Genomic DNA, 22130 nt, shown 5'->3' with positions numbered 1-22130 from the left:
TGAAACGTGGAACCTAAACACGTCAGATAAGAAAAAGGATAGCTGCTTTTGAGATGTGTGTGTTACAGAAGGCTGTTGAGGATATCATATACTGAAAGGCATACAAATAATGGGTGTTAGAAAAGATCAGTAGAACTTTAGGGCATCTTAAGGATATTGAGAGAAAAAGTTAAAATACTTTGTTTGGAACATCGAAAGGACTTTTCAGAACAGTAAAAGAAGGTAAAGTTCCTAGAAAAAGAGGAAATGGTATACCATCAATGAGATGGATGGTATGTGTGTGCATAATGACTGATCTTCAGAGAGTTGAAGCCTCCAGGAAAGCATACAACAGAACCACATGGTGAGGACTGGTGTGGCACATCACCAAGCATCAGTATCTGTGGGTGTTCAATGAACAGATGATGATGATGATGAGTAAATTTTCATGTGTTTAGAGTATTTAGTGTTTTTATAACATATTTTTATTTCAATATCGTAATAGTAAATACAGTAAAATACAGTTACATTACATACAGTAAGCTAGAGAAACAATGATTTGATCACAGGTTATTCCACTGGCATAACCTCTAGTGGAAAAAAAAAGTATAAATTAATTATTTATAAACTACATCAAGCTAAATTCTTTTTATGATAACATGAGCAAACATTCTTTCTTACATAGTTTTCTTTCAGTTTGTTACTGAAAGAAAACTATATAAATATAGTTTATAACTTTCAGTAACAAACTAAAAGAAAACTACATATAAGAAAGAATGTTTGCTCATGTTATCATATAAAGAATTTAGCTTGATGTAGTTTCTAAATAATTAATTAATTTATAATTTTTTCCCTCACTAGAGGTCATGCCAGTAGAATAACCCGAGATCAAATCATTGTTTCTCTAGCTTACTGTATGTAATGTAACTCACCTTGTCCTGTATATTTGTATATGCTCCAGATGATGATCTTAACATGAAGATCGAAACGTTGGGAAATTAAAAGTTATTTATAACATGATTGTCAAGTCCATAATTTCTAAAATGAATTTAAGGTAACCAGTGATGTGCCACAAAGATCAGTCTTTGGTAAATTGCTATTCAGCCTGTACATTAATGACATTGAGAAGGATTTGACATGCAACATACAGCTATTTGCTGATGATTCAAAGATACATATGGTAATCAGGAGTGATTTGAATAAGCTGGAATTGTGGACACATGAAAATGGTTATCAGTACAATGTCAGTAAATGTAAAGTCATGCACTCTGGTGTGATTAGATATCAGAGATTGTATTATATTGGTGGGAAATTATGCTAGGAAAAAAACTGATCAATCTAGTGATCTTAGAGGTTTTAGTAGACAGGAAGTTGAAGTTCAAGGGTATATAGCAGAGATTGCAAATACAACTCAGAGAATAACTGCAATGTTGAAATAAACCTTCACATGTAAAAATAAGTCATTTTGCTTCACAAGGCCTTGATAAGACTTCACTTGGACTATTGTGTGCAGATCTGATCTCTTGGTTTCCATGGTGATTCTGATACAGTGGAGAGAGAGAGTCAAAGGAGAATGTTAAAAATTATATCAAGATTGTGGAATACTGATTATGAAGATAGACTGAGAATTAGTAGACTGCAGACATGAGCACAAGAAAGAGGAGTAATATGATTGAGACAAACTTTTGAAAGGGTTTTCAGTAGATGGATTCTATTCAGGATTTTATGGAAGGTGGGAGGGGAAGGACGTGAGGGCATCCTTGGAAGTTGAGAATGAATACTGTCAAGAAGGGAGTAAGGGCTAGATCAGTGATGGCGAACCTATGACACGCATGTCAGCACTGACACACTTGAGGGTTTCAGGTGACACACCTAGGATGTTGAAAAATATTGGTATTCTGATGAAAAAACTGCGATAAATCAATGTAAGATCACTCTCAGTTAAGGCAAAGGTAGATTTGTTCACCGAAAGAACTTTCTACCAGTAGTCAACAACAGAAAAGTCATTAAATGTAATGTAAGTTTGTAATTTCAGTTTATTAAATTAATTGTATAATATGAATTCATAGATTTTATATCAATGTCCTATTAAATAAATAGCATAATATGATATGTATAAGTCACCATCTATGATTATGTAGTTACATTTATAATGCATGTATGCAAGTGGCACATCAACAACGTCAATATTTAAAATAAAAAAAAAGTTTGACACACCTGGGTAAAAAGGTTCGCCATCACTAGGCTAGATTAAGGGTAAAGGCACATTAAGGGCAAGATTTTTCTCTCATAGAGTGGTACATAATTGGTATGGATTGCCATTGGATGTGTGTGTGTGTGTGTGTGTGTGTGTGTGTGTGCAAGTAGTGTGAATGAATTCAATAACAGGTAGACAGCTGGTGCATATAGTATGGCCTCTCTCAATGAGTCTTTGAGGCCCTGGAAGTCTCTCTCTCTCTTAAAAATAATAACTTTAAAATACTCTTCTCACATTTAGGTGTGGTGGCACTAAAATCTCTCTAAAAATTCTTGATGCTGTTCAGAAATCTGCTGTTCATTTGATTAAAAACTCTTCGCTCACAGATTCTCTTTAGCCTCAGTGACAGTTTCCATATAATCTTTTCTAGAGATGTTTCCATGGGTTGTTCAGCAGAACCATCCAATATGCCTCTCATATTTTGGATATGCAATATAGCAATACAAGAAACAGATAGCCAACATCCTTTTAAAGCTAAACTACTGATTCACCAAACCAACTACTTCCAGTCATCTTTCATTCCATCTACCTCAGTGGAACTTGATCGAATGATTGAAAATGGATCTACGATTGGAAATGACTGATCATAGATCAGTCATTTGGGGTAAAACTGATTTTTACCCAAATTCAGGCTGTACCAGCTGGTTCTCCTGTTCCAGTTTGCAAAACCTTGCTTGCTTGTTCTGACAGAATCCCAAATTTCTGCTCTTCAATGCACAACACCCTCACTTCAAAGGTGGTAGTTGTGCATATGCTCGCTCCGATACCAAATCAAAGAGTATCTAACCTAGAATCTTCTGATTTTGACCTCCTTTAGCTAAAAATCTCCACATGTCAAATTCATTTGCTACTTTTACAGCTCTCATAGTGCCACCAACCATTCTGAACTTTTTGATTTCTTTTCCTCAAATGTCGACATTCTTTAATCCAACTTTTCTAACAGCAAGGGTTATCTTCCATAGAGACTTCAATGTTCACAACACCAGCTGGCTCTCCTATTCCAACTATACAGATTAAGCAGATAGAGAGGCTAAGACATTTGCAATACTCAACAATTTTATGCAAACAGTACACATGCCTACCAGAATACTAGACAACCCAAAATTCCAAAGCCTGGAATAACTACAAGAAAACTACCAACAAACTATCAAAATCTGACTTTGAGAGAGCTAAAATCAGGAAACTTGAATTCTGGTGTTTCTAGCCAAATTCTGCTAAACACTGCTCCCGCCATTATCATGTCTTGATTTTTCTGTTGCATCATCACCCACAGAAAAAGCCAACCTCCTGGCATCCTTCTTTTCCTCCAACTCTTGTACTGCTGATTTTAGAAAATATCCTCTAAACGTTCCAAACCCTCAATGCCCAGTCTGACCTTTTGGCAGTAAGGAGATCAGAAAAATTTTGCTCAAATTGGATACTAAAAATTATCCTGGATCTGGTGGCATTGTGCTCTGGAGTTCATTCCCATTCTGTGATGCCTTTTTACACTTCCTGATTGCACTGGTTCTACCCCACAGTCTAAAAATTAGTCCAAATTCAACCCATTCATGAGAAGGGTCACAAATCTTTATTTTCAAACTACTGTCCAATTTCTCTCACCTCGGGTCTTTCCACAGTAATGGAAAGAACCATCAACACTCAACTGCTATGCTACCTTGAAAACTCTCAACTAATAAATGACTACCAGTATGGATTCCATCACTGTCGATCAGTAGGTAATCCACTGACTTATGCTACCCATATCTGGACAAATACCATGGAAAATTTTCGCAAGTCTCAAGTGGTTACCCTTGATGACAGCATGTTGAATCTCCTTTTCGTTTGACAAACATGGCAATGCACAGATCACTACTATTACTACCTCAAAAATCTGAACCACACCTTAAATTCATATCCCCAAAACATTCATCATTGAAATTTACATAACTTTGTCTATTTCAATGCCAGCAAAATGCAGCGCTGTCATACTGCATACAAAAAAAAGAACCCTTATCTTCCAGCTTTATTTTTTTAATCTCTGATAAGATTTTTTTATCTCATCAGAGATGTGGGATGTCAAATCCATCCCACAATTCAACATTCCTCTCACATCTGGAGTGGTCCCCTTAACATACTGTACAGAAAAAGGTAGTCAGATTGATTAATGATCCCTCTCTCTCAACTAATACATTTCACTCACTTTCCCACAGCTGCTCAGTTGCCACTGTTTGCATCTTCTAGACATACTTCTATGGTCACTAATTATCAGAATTGGCATAATAATACCCCCAATCTTTGTTAAATGTGTTCAAATGCATACAGCAGCTAATCAATGTTCCCTCACAGTGTATTTCCAAACTCGCAGAACAAATTTCTCCTCTTCTTCATCCATCCTTTCCACAGCTGGGCTCTGGAACAGTTTGCCATCATAATTATGTGTTCTCCAAGGAATATAATCTTTCGTCAATCAGTTCCCCATATTAGAACCTCTCAGTTCTTTTGAAAAGCCTTCCCTATGAAGTATTTCTTCAAGACTATAACTTTCAGCTCTTTAAGAGGAATATTAACCAGTTAATTTGCTCTGACTCCAGCTTACACACAAAATATATATTTGCCCTAGGTCTTGCAGTCTCTTTGTGTGAAAGTGATAAAGTATGCTTCTATAAATCTTACATGGAACAATCAATAAGGAAACCAACTCTTTAATTCTTGCATTCAGTGTTATTTCCCATTTCTATATGTGACGAGAGCTATATCAATTACTTGGAATTCAATGTTTTGATGTGCCTTCTGAATTATGCAGTGTAACTACCATAATGCAACTTTTATACCAACCATACTGGAGCATTTCTGGTCGAATAACATTTATTCCAGCTATCTTTCCACATTTCTATGGTTCTTCCTTCAAATATTGATATTGTATTCATGACTGTATTCCTGTTTAAAGTTTTCAACCATTGTTCTATCAGTGCTTATTCAACAATCTTTCAAGATAATTACTGTAGACATTCAAATATCTTTTAATTTCAGATTTTATATCGCAAGTGTCATCTGTGATTCCATTTGCAGGACTCTTTCCTCCATTTCTAAGCAGCACATTTTGCCAACGTCATGATATTTATACTCTTACCCATCTTTGTACAACTTGTTTGGTTATTACATATTTTCTGATGATTTTTTCCCCTCTTTAATATCTTAATGTACTTCTTTACAAGAGACCATAGACATAACCAAGTCTCATCCAATTTCCCATTTTCAAAATTTTCCAAATTGCTCTGCTCAAACTATCTACCATTCAAGAAGTTTATCTCCATGATTAATACATGCAAGAATCTAAAATCTCATTTTTTTTAGCAGTCTTATTTTTATTCTTCTCTCAGTATTTCAAATTGTAATGACAGTACTGCAGTAACTCTTGAAGTAGTTTGACTTCTTTTCCTTTGATACTTCTTATGAAAAACTGAGTAAACAGTGAGAAGTCAGCAACTTCTCAGTTTTCACCCAAGTTCTTCAAATAAAATATTGCAGTAGCTGCAGGAGAAATTCAAAAGGTCTGGCAAGGTCAAATTCCAGATGACTGCAGTAGAGCTCTAATTGTATCCATCTGTAAAAACAGAAGAAGAAAGGTTAGGAAAGTTGGTGTAATTAGAAGAAAATTTTCATACAGGGTATTCTAGGTAAGATTTATGAATGTGCTAAGAAAAACTGTGGAAGGGGAAAACTTTGAGAAGTACAAGCCTAGCTTGTTCTTCTCTGCTCTTTACTTGATGCAGATGATGTTATACTGTTAAACAAATCCAGTATAAGTCTGCAGGGTTCTCTAAATTAAATAACTGCTGTAATAAATTTAGTATGAAAATCAGCAATAAAAAGACAAAAGCTATGAAAATAGGCAAGAACACTGAAAGCATCAACTAGATTCTGAGTGAAGGACCTACAGAACAAGTAAAACATATCAGCAGTTTAGGCACAATTATTATTATTATTACGGGTATCTTCATGGAGTCAGTAGACTCATCGCGGGAGACCCAAACTAGCAGAACAATATCTGTCATATCTCTTCTTGAATTCATTTACAGACGAAGAGCTCACAACTAATTCAGGCAATGAATTCCACTCATTTACCACCCTCCAGGCAAAAAACCTTGTTCTCACACCCTTGTTAACCACACTCTTCTTAAATTTCCAGGGATGACCTCTTGTTCTTCCATCACTATCAACACAGCTGAAACATTTCCTCTGCATCAATCCTATAAAAACCTTTCAGTAATTTAAATGTTTCTATCATATCCCCTTTTCTCCGCCTATCAACCAACCTCTGCAATCCACAAGCTCTCAATCTATCAATGTAGGGAGCATTTTTTACATCATTCACCAACTTAGTCACTCTTCTCTGAACCCTCTCCACAGCCTCCTCATCTCCAAGGAATCCAGGTGACCAGACCTGAGCACAGTAATCCAAATGTGGAAGTATCAATGCTTTATAAAGGGGAATAATAACCTCTTTATCTCTGGATGTCAGTGTGTTCTTCAACAACCAAGTAATTCTATGTGCAATCTTGGACCTTCATCTCCCTATCTACCAACACCCCCTAAGTCTCTAGCCTCATCAATCTCTTGGAGTACTGTTCCATCAATGTAGTACACAGCTGGTAATCTTTAAATCTCAAAATGCATAACATTACACTTTTCCACATTGAACTGACATCCATTTCCTTTTGCCCATTCTATCAGCTTATTTAAATCATCCTGCAAACTTTCAACATCAGCTTGATTTTTTATTGCGCTACCCAACTTTGCATCATCAGCAAACAACTGAATATTTCCCTTTAAGCCATTTCCTATATCATTTATATACAAATTAAACAACAATGGCCCAAGCACAGAGCCTTGAGGCACACCACTGGTCACCTGCCTCATCCTGGACTTGGCTTCTCCATAAACCACCTTCTGGTATCTCGCCCTGAGCCATTCTCCTATCCATATCACCAATTTAGTATCCATTCCCATCTGCTCCAATTTGCGTAACAGTGTTCCATGAGGTATTCTGTCAAAAGCTTTAGCAAAATCCAGAAGTACCACTGTGTAGCCATTTCTTTTGTCCAACTCAGATGTCATTCTATTATGAAAAGTTAATAGATTGCTAAGGCAGGATCTACCTTTAACAAAACCATGTTGGCCTCAATGGAGTATCATATCCTGATCCACCCATTCTTGAATTTTGTCTTTAACCAACTTTTCCAATACTTTTACCACTACTCCTAAGACTGTGATTGGCCTGTAATTAACTACCACAGTTTTAGAGCCACCCTTATGCAAAGGAACCACTTTGCCTAACTGCCACTCCCTAGGGACCATACCAGAGTTCAAACTTAAGTTAAATATCCAAATAAGAGGGGGTTGACAATTCCTTTGCACATTCATGCAACACCCGAACTGATATTCCATCTAAACCTACAGCAGTGTTTACGTTTAAATTTTGCAATATATTAAATACCTCTGTTTTTTAGCTTCAATTCTCACATTAGTTATTGCTACAGGTACAGAGATATCCTCACTTGGGTGATAGACTTTTGAAAAGTAATCACTCAGTAACTCGACTATTACATTGAATTTTGTCGCCTCAATACCATCAGCACCCACTAAAGTTATTCTTCCTTTTACTTGCCACATAGCAGAAGAACTCTTTGGGATTACCCCTGATCTCATTGGCTAAGATCTTCTCATAATCTGATTTAGCTTTTCTTACTATGCTGGTAACCTTCCTAGCTTGAGCCTTGTACTGCTCATGGGTATACTGATCGCATTTCTCCTTGTACATTCTCCATAACATTTTCTTTTTTAGCAGATCAAGCTTGATACTACTGCTCATCCATCTAACACCTACCCTGTTTGTCTTCCTGACCATGGGACACAATCTGATATTGCTTTCCTCAGATACCAGCTGATTTTATCCCATGCACTGCTAACATCTTTCCCCTGCAATATGTTCTGCCATGGGATGGCTGCAAGCTTACTCCGAAGCTTGTTATAATCGCCTACATTGTAGTTCCATATATACCCCTTCTTAACAGAAAAATCCACAGATTTTGCAACTTCCTAAGTCAATACCACATGATCGCTTTCACCAATTGGAGGTAACGAGGACACCTTACATATGCATATATCCTCTGAACCAATAAGCAGGTCCAACACTCTCACACCACGTGTCCCTTCAGTTATGTGCTGTTTCAAGTAATCATCTCGAAGATGTATGAACTCCATTTCCTTTTTGCTACGTGATATTTCCTCCTTCCAATTGATATCACCATAATTAAAATCCCCATAATAATCACTAAACCTGCACTCATTGCACTAATTTGCTGATGCATGAATTCAATATCTCCCCCTGTATCCTGGCCTATAGCAGCATCCAACTGTATATTTGGTTGCATTGGTCACTATTTCACACCGGACTGCCTCAAATGAACTCTCATTAACATGTCTATCATCTTGATATACTACTTTCTTTGGCTGCAACACATCAGCTATCATCAACAGTACTCCTCCCCCTGTTCTATCATCTCTATCCTCCCTGAAAATGCTGTACCCATCACATTCAATTCCAGTGACCACATCTTCTGCTGACAGCCAAGTTTCACTAATACCTACAACTTCTGGTGAGACTGCACTAACTAATGCCAAAAATTCTTCTCTCTTATTTCGAATGCTTCTTGCATTGGTATACAAAAATTGCAGATTCCCTCTAGTTCTTGTACCGGCTTTAGAACTGATATATAAGTTACTAATTTCAGTAGTCCCATGCCGATTTTTATCCCTTCTCTTCTGCAATTTATTCTGCGAATAAGGATCAATAAATATACAATCACTGCTAAAGTTTCTCTCTCTTACACTCAACCTTTTCAATATTAGTTTCCCTGCCCAATTACTTCAACTTGTTCAGAAAACGGTAACTTCATCAATCGCTTATGTCCTTCTATGTTCAGATGCAGCATACAACTGTCTTTTTCCTTCAAACACACTCCAGACATCAACAAATTCCAGACTTCTTTTTTTTTGCATATTCTTGCAATCATATCATTCATTATCATCGCTCGTCTATTTAACTCGCAATTGTCAAAACGAGGCAGCACACACTCCATCCTTCCATTGACATTTTTCCTCTTCACGGTATCTAACAATGTTCTTAAATCTTTTGCTACCTGATTTATACCACCACTCAGGTCATTTATACCCACCATAACTATCATGTTGTCTGCATCATGCCCTCTCTTTATTGCTAAAGCCACTATTTCTATTGTCCTACCAGTCAAGCACTCCTCAGGCATACTGCTCTCCATACCCTTAATCATAGAATCACCACATATCTTACCACTCTTAACTTCATTCAAGTCCACACAAGCGTAACGAAGATGGAAAATTAAATATGGAAATAGACAATAGAATAACAAAGGTGGCATGGCAAGGAGCCAGTTACGAATAAATTTATGTAATGACTACCTTATCATCCCAAAAGTTTGAGAAATTGTTATACTCAGTTGTGTTAAATAGCTTGTATGATAATAATTATTATCATACAATATCACAACGCCGGATTAAGCCCAAGAGCTTAATTCGGCATTAGTAAGGTGGCAGTGTCACAGTTATTTCTTTCTATATCTTTGGGGGTCTGTGACACCCCCACCTTACTAATGCCGGATTAAACTTAACAAACGTGCAATTACTTGTACAGATGGATTTAAATTTGGTGTACGTGCTGTACTGTTCTATTGTTGAAATTCCTTATCGTTGTTCTTCACTCTCACTGATGATATTTTATGATATGTAAGAGGAAATATTTGTAAAATAAATATCCTTTTCTACTGTGGCCAGAGGTCTCAATATACAAGCCTTTCAAATAATTAATCTCGACTATCAGAATATCTTATTTATCATCTGATTCCTTTAACAGTACTTTCTCTTCTATTCCTATGTTTTTTTCAGTACCCTCTGAAACATTTTACCACCCCATGTTATTTGTCTTCATATTCTCACCCAAGTCTTCTCATGACTCTTCTTTAGCTTTTACACACTGCTCTTTACATGTTTATATTTTTTTCTGTATTCTCTCAGACCACATGCTCTGAGATTTACTTGTAGGAACCTTCAATGTGTTTTCTTCTTCTCCATGCCTGCCTCTTTAACTTCCTTAAACCACCACAGAGTTCTAATTTTTCCACCCTTGCACACAACTTCAACATAAGCCTCTCCTGGCTAAATTAATCAATATTTTCTTTGGAGTTTGTCACTGATTCACCAAAGACTGTTTCTTGTTTTCAAACTCTGATTTTTTTCTTGAATAATATTTGTATATTTTAACCTACAGTTCACCTCTGAAAGCTACTTGACTTTGATTCTTAAAGCTTTCTTACATGCTTTTCAATTTCAATATTTCAATTTTATACTGGTGAAAACTAAATGGTAATCACTTCCTATTTCAAATCCCCTGTATACATTAGCATGAATATATCACTAGCAACAATAACACAGTCAATAAGATTTTTCTTATTTCTTGTGTCTTCTCTCCAACTGAATTTTTGCACATCTTTTATGTTGGAAATGGTGATAATAATTAAGATTGTCCATGTTCTGAACAGAAATCCAGTAGGTACTTATTATTAGCTTTTCTCTTTTTTCCAAATATTCCACAAACATTTTTAATCTTCTATTTAGGGTCTTCAACAATGACCAACTTTTCTTTTTTCTTCATGTCAGCTGCCTTCTCTAATAACTTGAAAAATCCTCCATTTCTTCTTTAGTAGAATCTTTTGTGGTACTAGAGGCACATATAAGTCTAATTATCCAATTCCCCATTTTGATGGTTGCCAGAAGATCATCCTTGTGCTTAGTGTTGAATTACTATAGTTACTCTTTACTTCCTCTGATCATTATTTCCTGAATATAACATCTTTTTCTTATTTAGAAGAATTTCACAGTTTTTTTTTCCTTCTTTGTTTTGGTAATATCAATTATGTTGACATGGTGCTTCTCTAATTCTATTAGTTCCACTTCTTTTCCATCGATACTTCCTATGATGAAAACACTTATCTTGACTTCTGCTGATGTTAAGATCAAGTGTGTTCCATGAACTGACTTTTCATTGCCTGCCCTATTTTCTGAAAAATACACTAGAGGCTTTGTTTAACCAAGTGATGTCTCATCCAGCATGACATTGCATCTTGTATCATTATTATCTTTTACTTTAAACTGAAGAATACAATATTGCCAGCTAAATCCCAACTTCTAGCCAATCCTCATTTTCAATATCTGGGTATATACATACTAACAGGGTACAACATATGAAGTGAAGATTGGACACTAGTCAGAAGTCACAGTTGATTCTCTTCATTCTTTAAAAGTGATGTAGATATTTCCTCCCAGTTATCTAGCTTTGACTTTTTACACAACTCATTGATAACTATTTATATGGCAAACTCTTCTGATGCTAAATTTTTTTGATATATTCTCAACAAATTTATGTCTTCTTTGGAAGAAGAAGAGATAAATTTTAAAGAATTAAAATATTAAAAAATCCACATTCCAACTTGATATTAAGCTACTTTCTGTAACTTGTTGAAAATGCAGACTTGATATGTAAAATCAATCCAACATCAGCTGGGTGATATATAGTGGTGGGCTATGGAAATTTTAACAAAGGGCTTGCATCGTCGAGCAAAAAAAAGTCTCTACCTTAGCCCATATAATACTTATAATGCGACTTTCTGGAGCTTCTGACAGATATAATAATTCCTGTAGGATATCAAACATTAATGCTAGATCTTTTAAAAATTCCAAATTGAGAAGTCGGTTTAAAAAGCCCTTATATTTATCGTTCAATGCAAAATGCTTGTATAAAGCTGGGTAATTTCTCCACAAAGAAGAGCTGTTCGTAAAATGCAAGCTGTCCATCGTGGTCCAAACACATGGCCGATCTTTAAAATTTCGATACCAAGGTCTTTTGCAATCGTATTTAATTCTCATTGATTTTTTGGTGATTGATGATAAAAAACACATAATTTATCCATAAATTCAAAATGATTTATTTCTGTAATGTTTTTTTTATCGAATCATCTAATGCAAATTGTAAATGATGAGCGACGCAATGCCAAATCACAATGTTGGGAAATCTTTGTAGACGTTTGATTGCAACACCTGATGTTTCCTAACATTACACTAGCTTCATTAGAACAAAATGCAATGAGATGATTTTTTAAATAGTTATCAAAAAATCCATATGAATTTAAAGTAGCAATTATAGTACCATGTATACATTCTGCAGTAGTATTTTCTAGTTCTACAAGATTATTAAACAAGAAGAACAAGGGGCTCGCAAATTTGAGAAAAATTTAATAAAAGGCCCCTGCGAGCCCTTTATAGTTCACCACTGGTGATACATGATGCTAAAATGAAATATCACACTGAAGCAATGTGATTGGCAAAGGACCTGAAAAATCTGAACTTTCTGACAACTTTGATAATCTGGCAGAACATTCACAAACTAACATTTTCAGCAAAAAAATGGAAAAAAAATGCAGATGGATTTCTAATAATAATAATCAACATTATTATTATTATTAGAAAAGATTAAAGTTTTTATTAGTTTATAAAATTGATCTAAAAACTCAAAAGAAAAGGACTTGCAAATTAAACTGAAATAAGTTCACAAGAAATTATTTTCACTTTGAAGTATTCCAGTTCACCAAAAAAGAATAAACAATTTGCGCATGAGCTGAAGATGAACCTAATACAGGTATCCGTCAATTAACACGGTTAATTAATCCCATGATGTTACCGCATATATCAAAATCACGTTGATCAAATCTAATAATCAATGGTAAAAATTACAATTCGTCCATGATTGATTACTGTATTGATAATTCATTTTATATGGTACTCTTTCAGGAAAGATAAAAAATGAGTGCAAAGTAAATGTTTAATAAATACTTGTACCTACATTATTTACTGCATTTTTTTTTTTTTTAAATCAAAAGAAGTTATCAAGAGTCGGGTCAGGTGTTGCACTATCCAGGTATATGCTTACGCTTGGAATCGCCGAACTTTATATAGTTTCTATATTTAGCATGAAACAATATGGGATGTAATATCCCTTAACTTAAATAAGTTCATGTAGTCGAATTGAAGCCTTTGGCTCTTCATATAATTAGTAGTTTTAGTTTTTTTCTTATCGGCATAAATTCTACGATAACAAGCAAAATGATTCTCCAGACCTCGGCAAACAAACAATAAAACATAAAGAAAAAACACTGCAAATATAATACATGACGGTACAAATTAAGTGGATACTGAATTCAACATTATTTCATAGCCAAATATAGAAACTACAACAGTTTCATGTCAAATGTATAGAAACTAAAACTTTCGGTGGATGCAATCATAAGCAACCTTATGGGCAACTCGTAGTAAAGTTGGAATAAGCTCCTGATCACTTTCCTTAGTATTTTCCATAATGCAAAGCACATCTAGAGACAATATATGATAAATAAGCTTTTGGCTCTCTATTTTAGTAATACGTTTGATGGTGTATTTATTTTCAGTTACAATCTAAAAATTATTGAACAAAGAATAATAAAAAAAAAAAAACTAAACCATACTACTGACATCGGAGGTCGCGGTATCTCTCAGATACAATTTACTCTCAAATTTCACCAACATTTACATAACATGTGTTAAATCAAACTGGCAGCAAAAAACAGTGTGGAATATTACTCATAACACATGAATGCACAGCTACTCATGACCTCCAAGCTACACACTGAATTGTGCAAGAATATTTATATTAAACATTTTGCATGTATCTGTCAGATCAGCTGCGAGCTCCGCAGAGTTCAAGGCGCGTTAATCAAAACTCTTGCCGCGAATATCAAGGGAATGTTGCAATTAATTTCGCCACGTTAATCAAATCCGCATTAAGCAAGAGATACCTGTGTATTTACAGAAGATAAATTTCATACTGAGTTTTTTTTTTTTAAATACTTCCTGGATCAAACAAATTTTATTAATTTGTTGATACAAATGAATAAGGTCATAGCAATTAACATTCTAAAGACTCAATTATTACTTTTAAATGGATGATGATGATGAAAGCAACAGTAGTGTAAAATCTCTTGCAAAAAATTTAATTAATTTTTTCTTCGAGTTCGATTTTATAGAGGTTTCCACATATATAAAATAAGAATTTATGTAGCAATTGTATGAATGTTACATTTTACTGTAAAAGTGCACAAAAATAAGCTTTATTAAGTTATATGTAAAATGAAGGAAATAGGATTAGTGGAGATCATAATGATGACAGTGCATAAACAAACGTTTGCAAGATCTTGCGAATAAAAATATGCACCCACAATATAGTGTCTCACACGGAGCCTGCCGATGTGATGTCACTATGCTGGTGGGTGATCCTGGCAACAATTACGTGGTTACATAGAATGAGACAAGATATTTAAGAGGGCTCTCAGAAATACAGAGTATAGAGGATCTAGAAGACTCTCACTGGTCACTCCTTCCTGAGCTTTGCAGCCTTCTGGCACAGGTCCCTTTCGGTGGACGGAGTTCTGGTGGTGAAGACGAGGCCGTATTTCGATGGAACTCCAGCCGGATGGCAACAACGTGCTTGGAGCATAAGACATTGGCAGTTCATTTCCTGTTACTGACAAAAAAATCTATCTAAATTTCCTGGCAACTGCAAGAGTGAAGAACCACCATAATGTCCAGTCAACAGTCATATTCCAGGAAAAGGTCGCAGGGTTAAGCAAACCTAGCTGAAGAATTGTTCATGTTAACTGGACTATATCTATAAATACTTCTGTAAGTAAGCATAATTTTTGTTAATGGTTTAAAAGCTAACTGTTGGAATTTATGTATGTAATGAAAGTGCTTACAGGAAATCGTGGGGGTGCTGCAACTTTCGAAATATACATACACATGGTAAGTACAGTGTATACGTGATTGGATAAAATATCAAAATTATGGTAAAAATTTTAAAAAAAAACTAAACATGAAAAAATATTGTTTATTATCGATAAAATTATACAGTTTAGTATAATTAAAAATTACTTAAAAATAAAATCCGTTATCATAACCCCAGTAATGTTCTAAAATAAAAATTATAACAAGTGTTATGTCTATAATTGTAATGTCCAAATATTTAAAGAGACAGAGTAAACACGATAAGCACTATGAACACTCTACTACTGGCGCAAACTGCATATAGACAACAGTGGAACTGCGCGATGGACAGTGCCGCATTATGCTAATAGCTCGTATCTCACTATGATGTGCACATGCTTACGCGCCTAGCAATATGACACTGTGGTAAACACAGTGTCATATTGTGTCAAGATGGATTTTTATTATTTTTTATATAAAATAAGAGAATTGTATAGGATTGTTGAAGATAAAATTAAATATTACAAGCAAATATAAATAAATTAATAAATATATTTATATATCGAGAAAAATTGGTGGTGTTGCAGTGCCTATGCACGAGCCGCCCCTGATAACTAGTTAAGTAAACAGTTATGGTCATGAAAGGAAACAAATGAAAATTTTGTATATAGAATGAAAGGAGATTAGCTAAGTTAGCACATAAGGTATAGCTGCTGTAAGACAAATTTAGATGAGTTAACATTATAAAGGGTTAAGCAAGTGTTATGCAAGAGAAAGTTAATCGTATGTTGCACTTAATGTGTATATGACTAAGTTGAGAAACAGATTTTCTCCCTCTTACATTGTGATTTGTAGTTTCATACTAAGATCAAAATAAAATGTTCTGTTTGTATAACTGTCTTGCCTGATCTATTGCCAATGAACTGTCTCCCAAAAAATTTGCGAGCCTGCGAGCTTGTTTGATTAAAAATCATCACAACTAGTTATAAGAGATTGTGTATGTTAAATTTGATCTTGTCTTTAATTCTCAAGCTATATTGGCAAATTAGAATGGTGCAGTCGTTAAACAAATAAATTTTTCTAATTGCATAATTTGAGGGATGGTAACCTGTTTATCATGGATAGACTAATAACAAAGGTATTGGCATTCACTAGCAGTGGGAACATAAAGAAGATTATAAGGGATTAATAGAGAGGTTTATTTTAAGCAGATTATAGTTATGACTGAGTAAAGTAGAAGTAAGTAAGTTAGGCCTAAGGTGCACGTGTAAAAGAATAACAAAGGAGAGGTTGATAGAAATACAAAGTTGAGAATGGCGCAGTCGATGTCAATTAACAATTAAAATATATAAAATATTATAATTTAACAGTAGTGTATATCTTCACACAGACTCAAAATATGTATTTGAGTCTGTGTGAATATCTGGAATGAGAGAGTAGTGAAACTGCATTATTATTATTAATATTATTACTATGTGACACCTCGAGGGAGTCCAAAGACTCATCTAGGGAGGGCACCTACTCTACAATTCTGTCTCCACCACTCAATCCACCAACTACAACAAACCGCAACTACCATCATCATCAACGCCATCTACTGCCCACCAACCACTACTAGTATTTTCACAGACAATCACAAACATCCATGCTCATGGCAGGATTCAAATCCGCAGACTTTTAGCTGGAGAGTAGATACGCTAACCACTCGGCCAACCAGGCCAGATAAATTAGATTAGATACTTATAGAGATACTATATAGATACTTATTATAATATCCTACCAAACATATCAATTGTCCTCAAAAATTTACTCATTGTGCAGTTGAATCTTGGTAATGCAAACTCAGTGGAAACATAGGAATAGTTTGCTATAGTGAATTTCTTTCAACATGGCATTGTATCTATGGTGTTTTGGTTGGCATTTCTAAGTAGTTTGTTTGTGAGTGGGCTTGTTGTAGTGAGTTAACTTTACCTATAACAGCAGCAAGTGGTGAACTGTCTTTCAAAATTAAACAAACACTGTTTAAGATAAATGATGACACAAGCAAATTTTTTTTTTTTTTTTTTTTTTTATGTTGGGCCCATACACGAGAGGCTGGTTGATCAACCTTTAATACATTAGTACTGTATATGGACAGGGCCATACTTATGCACAGGTGCACGAGGCTCTAGTTGGAGGCCCCCAAAAATTAGGGTCAATTTAAGGGTCTCTTCTCTGGAGCACTCTAGTGCCTTGGGCCCTGCCCATCTGGGGAAAAGTGTAAGTGCAGCCCCTGTGTATGGGAAGAGAATTGGGAAACGAGAAACTTGTTCACATTGGATTTGAAGGCATCTGCATTGTATATTAGTTGATCCTTCAATAATTTCGACTGAGAATGATATTGCTACCTCAATAAATCACTCTAGCCTCCAAAACTCAATTTTGACAATTCCCTTTGGTTTGAAAGCCTGCATCCAAATCCCATCTCAGATGCAAAGAACCTTTGTCAGTACTTTTTAAACGAGGTGAGTAATCTGATCTTATTAGAGATGGCAGGGTTTTTCATCCTGGAAAACAGGCAAACTAGCCAGAGAACAGAACACACAACTGACAACCATAATACACTGTGCAGACAGGATTAACTGTCCTATAAAGAACTAATTAGGTTTCCAAGAAGTCAAGTTACTTTGCCACAACAGGCCATGGAGCCTACCATACAAGGGAAAATAGGATAAATTAACCTGAGCTAAATGATATGTCTACAAATTGCAAAGCAATTATAAATATCTGATGTGATCAAGTTATTTTGATAAATGTTCTTCAGAGTGTTCTTCATAAAAACATCTCACAAAAATGTAACTAATGAATAAATGAATTCTTGTTTTTGTCATTTTAAATTGAGATTTAAATGGCTAAATCTAAACCATCCAAGTTCAATTCATCCTATACTATTTTTTTAGATATGTTGTGTGAAATGTTAACGAATTCATTCTGCACATCTATTTGTATTCCAGTTATTCCAGGATTCTGGCAAAGCAGATTTTATTAAAATGAAGTATGTGGAATCTTTACAAACATCTGCCAAGACAGTTCAATTTTTGTTTCAATACCATTTGCAGGGATGCAATGGGACAAAATAAGTTGAAATTTATTTTGCAATAATTCCACTCTGTTTAGACAAAATTTAATAAACTTTGATATTTGGAATGTGAATGTACACAAGAATACATCTATATGATTTTCAGTTTGAATCAGATAATTTTTGATGAAAAATATTGTAAAAAGATTCAAACTGATACTAAAAATTCGGCAGTAGCTTGAATGGAATTTAATGAAAATTTTTATTTTGTACCTTCAATAAAATTTGTTGAGTGGTTTCAATCTGACCAACTATATCGCGAAAATGAAATTACATTTACAGTACATAAATCAAAAACAGGTCGATGTTTCATAAGTATACTGTAACTCTTGATATTATCAGATTTTTACAAAATGTAGCATCATTCTAAAGAGCTCTCTCATTAAAGTAACCTGGTCACAGCATTATGATAACTCCTGCAGGAACAATAGTAATACTGACAATCAAAAATTCAACTTTGATCAATTTTAAACACATTTCATATAAGCAAATATAACAACTTATAAAATCATGTATATGTGGTTATATATTTATGTCGTAGTGCAGTAACTTTCATTCTTGAACAAATCTCAGCTTCGAAATTCATTTGATGAAAGATTTTTCTTCACTATAATATTTCAAGTTTTATATTAACAAAATAATTTGAAGTTCTGAAAGTTCTTTTATTTTTATGCTTTATATCAGGGATCGGCAACTTTTCAGACTCGTGGGACACATTCAACTTTTATTTTTAATAATCGGGCTGCAAGTGTTTAATTAAGAGAAAATAGTGAGTGCCAAAATACTTAAGTTATCAATTTTTATTATATCAAATTAAAAAAAAAACACAGAAATATTTAAAGTTCCAGATATGAAACAAGCATGAAAATGAAACTCGAAAAATTATTATCACATAAAAATAAAGTAATATAGTTTATGCATCACGATAGGTGTGTCTCCCTACTTAATGCGACTTTTGTAATCGTTTTCCCTTAGCTAAATTATCTATATCCACTTTACAACCTGAGGTGCAAATTCGAATCGAAGCATGCAAAATTAATAAGTCAGGTCGAGAAGAAAATTTATTTTTTCTAAAACTCATGGCAGAAAATGCTTATTCAAAAATGTATGTGCTTCCAAATGAAATTGTCATCTTCTTTGTGAAACTGATTAATCCTTCCAATTTTTTTTGGTAAGCATCAATAAAATTTTTGGATATTTTCTAACGAAAATGCGTTTCCAAAACTTCGATCTGTAGTTGGTTGGTACGTCATCAATGTCGACATTAAAAGTGTTCAAAAATAATCGCATTTCGATGCTATTTTTATGCAAATCAACAAATTTTGTTGAAACTTCTGTTTGTAAATCTTCAATAATACCAACAAAAGTTTCCTTTTGTTTGTATTTCCAAGTTGCACAGGTGATATCACGAAGTATAGGTATAAAATTATTTTTAATTTATTATTTATATTATAAAATGTATTATTTAAATAATTCAACATATCGGTCACAAGTCAATTAAGTATGGTCAACTTTTTATGGGCTGCCAAAAATGCATGTTTGGGCTGCATGAGACCTGCGGGCCACCGACCCCTGCTTTATATAATTGCACTGTTTTTTATTGGCAACTAGATTTGAAATGGCAACAATAATACTGCTTCTCTTGCTGGATAGAATTTGTTAAAATTTAGCATTTAAAACTACCATAAATATTAGTCAGATCCTTTCGACTTGGCCATTTTAACATCAAAATTGTTAAATATGCACTTTTAACATAATGCATATGCTGAAAAGAACTCAAGGTTCAACTTTTATAAAAATGAAGTCTCACTATACAAGAGTGCTACTGTGAAATTTTTCTTTCATTTTCTCATTTCCTTACTTGTTAACATTAAAACCACATAGTTAGCTGTAAGAGACAGCAAAATAAATGTTTCCTATGTTACCAAATGAGTTAAATCAGCCCTGTTCGTATATACGTGTATGAATGTATGTGTGTGCACCAACTAAAAACTGTTTCAGTAGAGCAGTCTACCAGCAAAGTGTAAATATAGATTAATTCCTGGGACATTCAGCTGAAGCATGTAGAAAATATGTGGTTACCGAAGAACATAACAGTTATAAACACTATTGTTTTTCAATTAAAATAAAATCAAGAGCCTCAGTAATTTGAATCCTTTTAAATGAAAAGGACTGAGTTTGAATCCCAGATCTGAAGGCGAGTTAACTAGCCTCATATGAAGGAGCAGGGAATCCCCTTCAGAAACTACAGTTTTTTCATTCACAAAATAGACAAAACGCCCACATTTTGACAATTAGGCATAACATGTGCAGGTGAAAGTAAGTACAATTATATGTCACATAAATTTACAAAAAAATGCTGAGAAAATTTCAAGGGCTGCTACCCCCCCCCTCCCCCCAGAGACTTCATCATGCCAATCAATCAGTATATAAGAATATTAAATGATGATAATTAAAAAAAATGTTTAAAAAAATTATTTCAAACTTCTTTTCATTTCTTTTTTTTTTTTTTTTTTAATGTTGAGGCCATACACGAGCAGTTGGTTAATCAACCTATAGTACATTAGTACTGTATGGGTAGTGAAAGGAGAAACTTGTTTACATTTGATTTGAAAGCCTAAGCCTGTATATTGTATTCCTTGGGAAACACATACGGGGGGGGGGGGGGAGAGACTGTTTCACAATACAGCAGTAGCAGGGATGAAAGAGAAGAAAAAGATACTTGTCCTATGAGTTTCAAGTGAGGAGATGTTGGGTGGCAGCTGCACATTCTCCAATGAACTAAGTACTGAATGGGGAAATTATTGATACTATTTCATATGAGCATTTGCCATGACAATATTTATAGCATTTTCAATATTGTCTGTTTAGGTTGTTCTGAAATATTGCTTTTATATTTCAGATAATGCATGAGTTTTGTAAATTTTTGGACAGTAAACAAACAGACTTTTTTTTTTTTTTTCCCCACTTGAAGATATAATCTAGATAGAAAACTGAGTCATAATTTAATTTTCACCACTCATTAAAAATGTTAAAAGGATAAAAAATCTGATTTGTTCATAAAGATGCTTAATATGTGATTAACAGCTAGAACAATAATTGAGAGTAAGACTTTAAGACTCATCTGAATTTTGAACATTAATAAAAGGTTTTTGTATTGCAAAAGCATCAAAAATTTCTACAAAGATGAAACAAGATATATCAACCAATTCAATTACCCATCTTATTTGCCAAACTTGCTACTATTGACTTTTTTGTTTTTCAATGATAAACAAGTTGTGAAAGGATGAAAATGTCATGAAGAGAATACTTTGAAAATTATAAAGGAGTTTAACAAATATTTTGAACAATGAAAGTAAAAGTGTCCATCGAAACTTCATCATCAATATATTGTAAAGGAAATCCACTAGAATATACTGTCCACTTCCTTTTATTCCTTCAAGTTAGTAGATATTCTGAATGAGAATAAAGCTGATAAGAACACATCAATGTCTCTTGGCTCATTACTTTACTGCAACACTTCATATTTTAATGAAGTGTTGCAAAGAAAACGGAAGTTCTTAAATACACAAAAGAACATTACAGAAATTTTGATATCAGTTGATGGGAATGGTAGACATTAAACCACAAAGAATGGCTGAAGCTTACTGAACATAACATTAAAGTATATCAGGATGGATTCTAGTGTAAATCAATACAACTAGGGTAAAGAAAAAATAATGGATGAGTGGCTAGAAGTGAAAGAGCAAGTGCTAAGTAAACTTAATAAAGGGCAGAGGTGATGACACATCACTATGTGTGGGTGTGGGTGTGTTTTAAAATGTTCATGGAAGTTAATGCTTTCCTTGA

At 34.2% G+C, this 22130-nt stretch overlaps 1 protein-coding gene across 1 annotated transcript in view; it reads right to left on the bottom strand.

Moving 5' to 3' along the window:
- Nucleotides 1-22130, bottom strand: part of LOC150105510 (zinc finger MYND domain-containing protein 11) — a 289391-nt gene that overhangs the window by 266443 nt on the left and 818 nt on the right. The window lies entirely within an intron of this gene.

This window comes from Typopeltis vanoorti, chromosome 6 (genome assembly GCF_054136105.1).
Source record: "Typopeltis vanoorti isolate ZY-2024b chromosome 6, IOZ_Tvanoo_1.0, whole genome shotgun sequence".
In the NCBI taxonomy this organism is placed as follows: domain Eukaryota; kingdom Metazoa; phylum Arthropoda; class Arachnida; order Uropygi; family Thelyphonidae; genus Typopeltis; species Typopeltis vanoorti.
The sequence above is the reverse complement of the archived record's forward strand: the minus strand, read 5'-3'. Positions and strand labels throughout refer to the sequence as shown.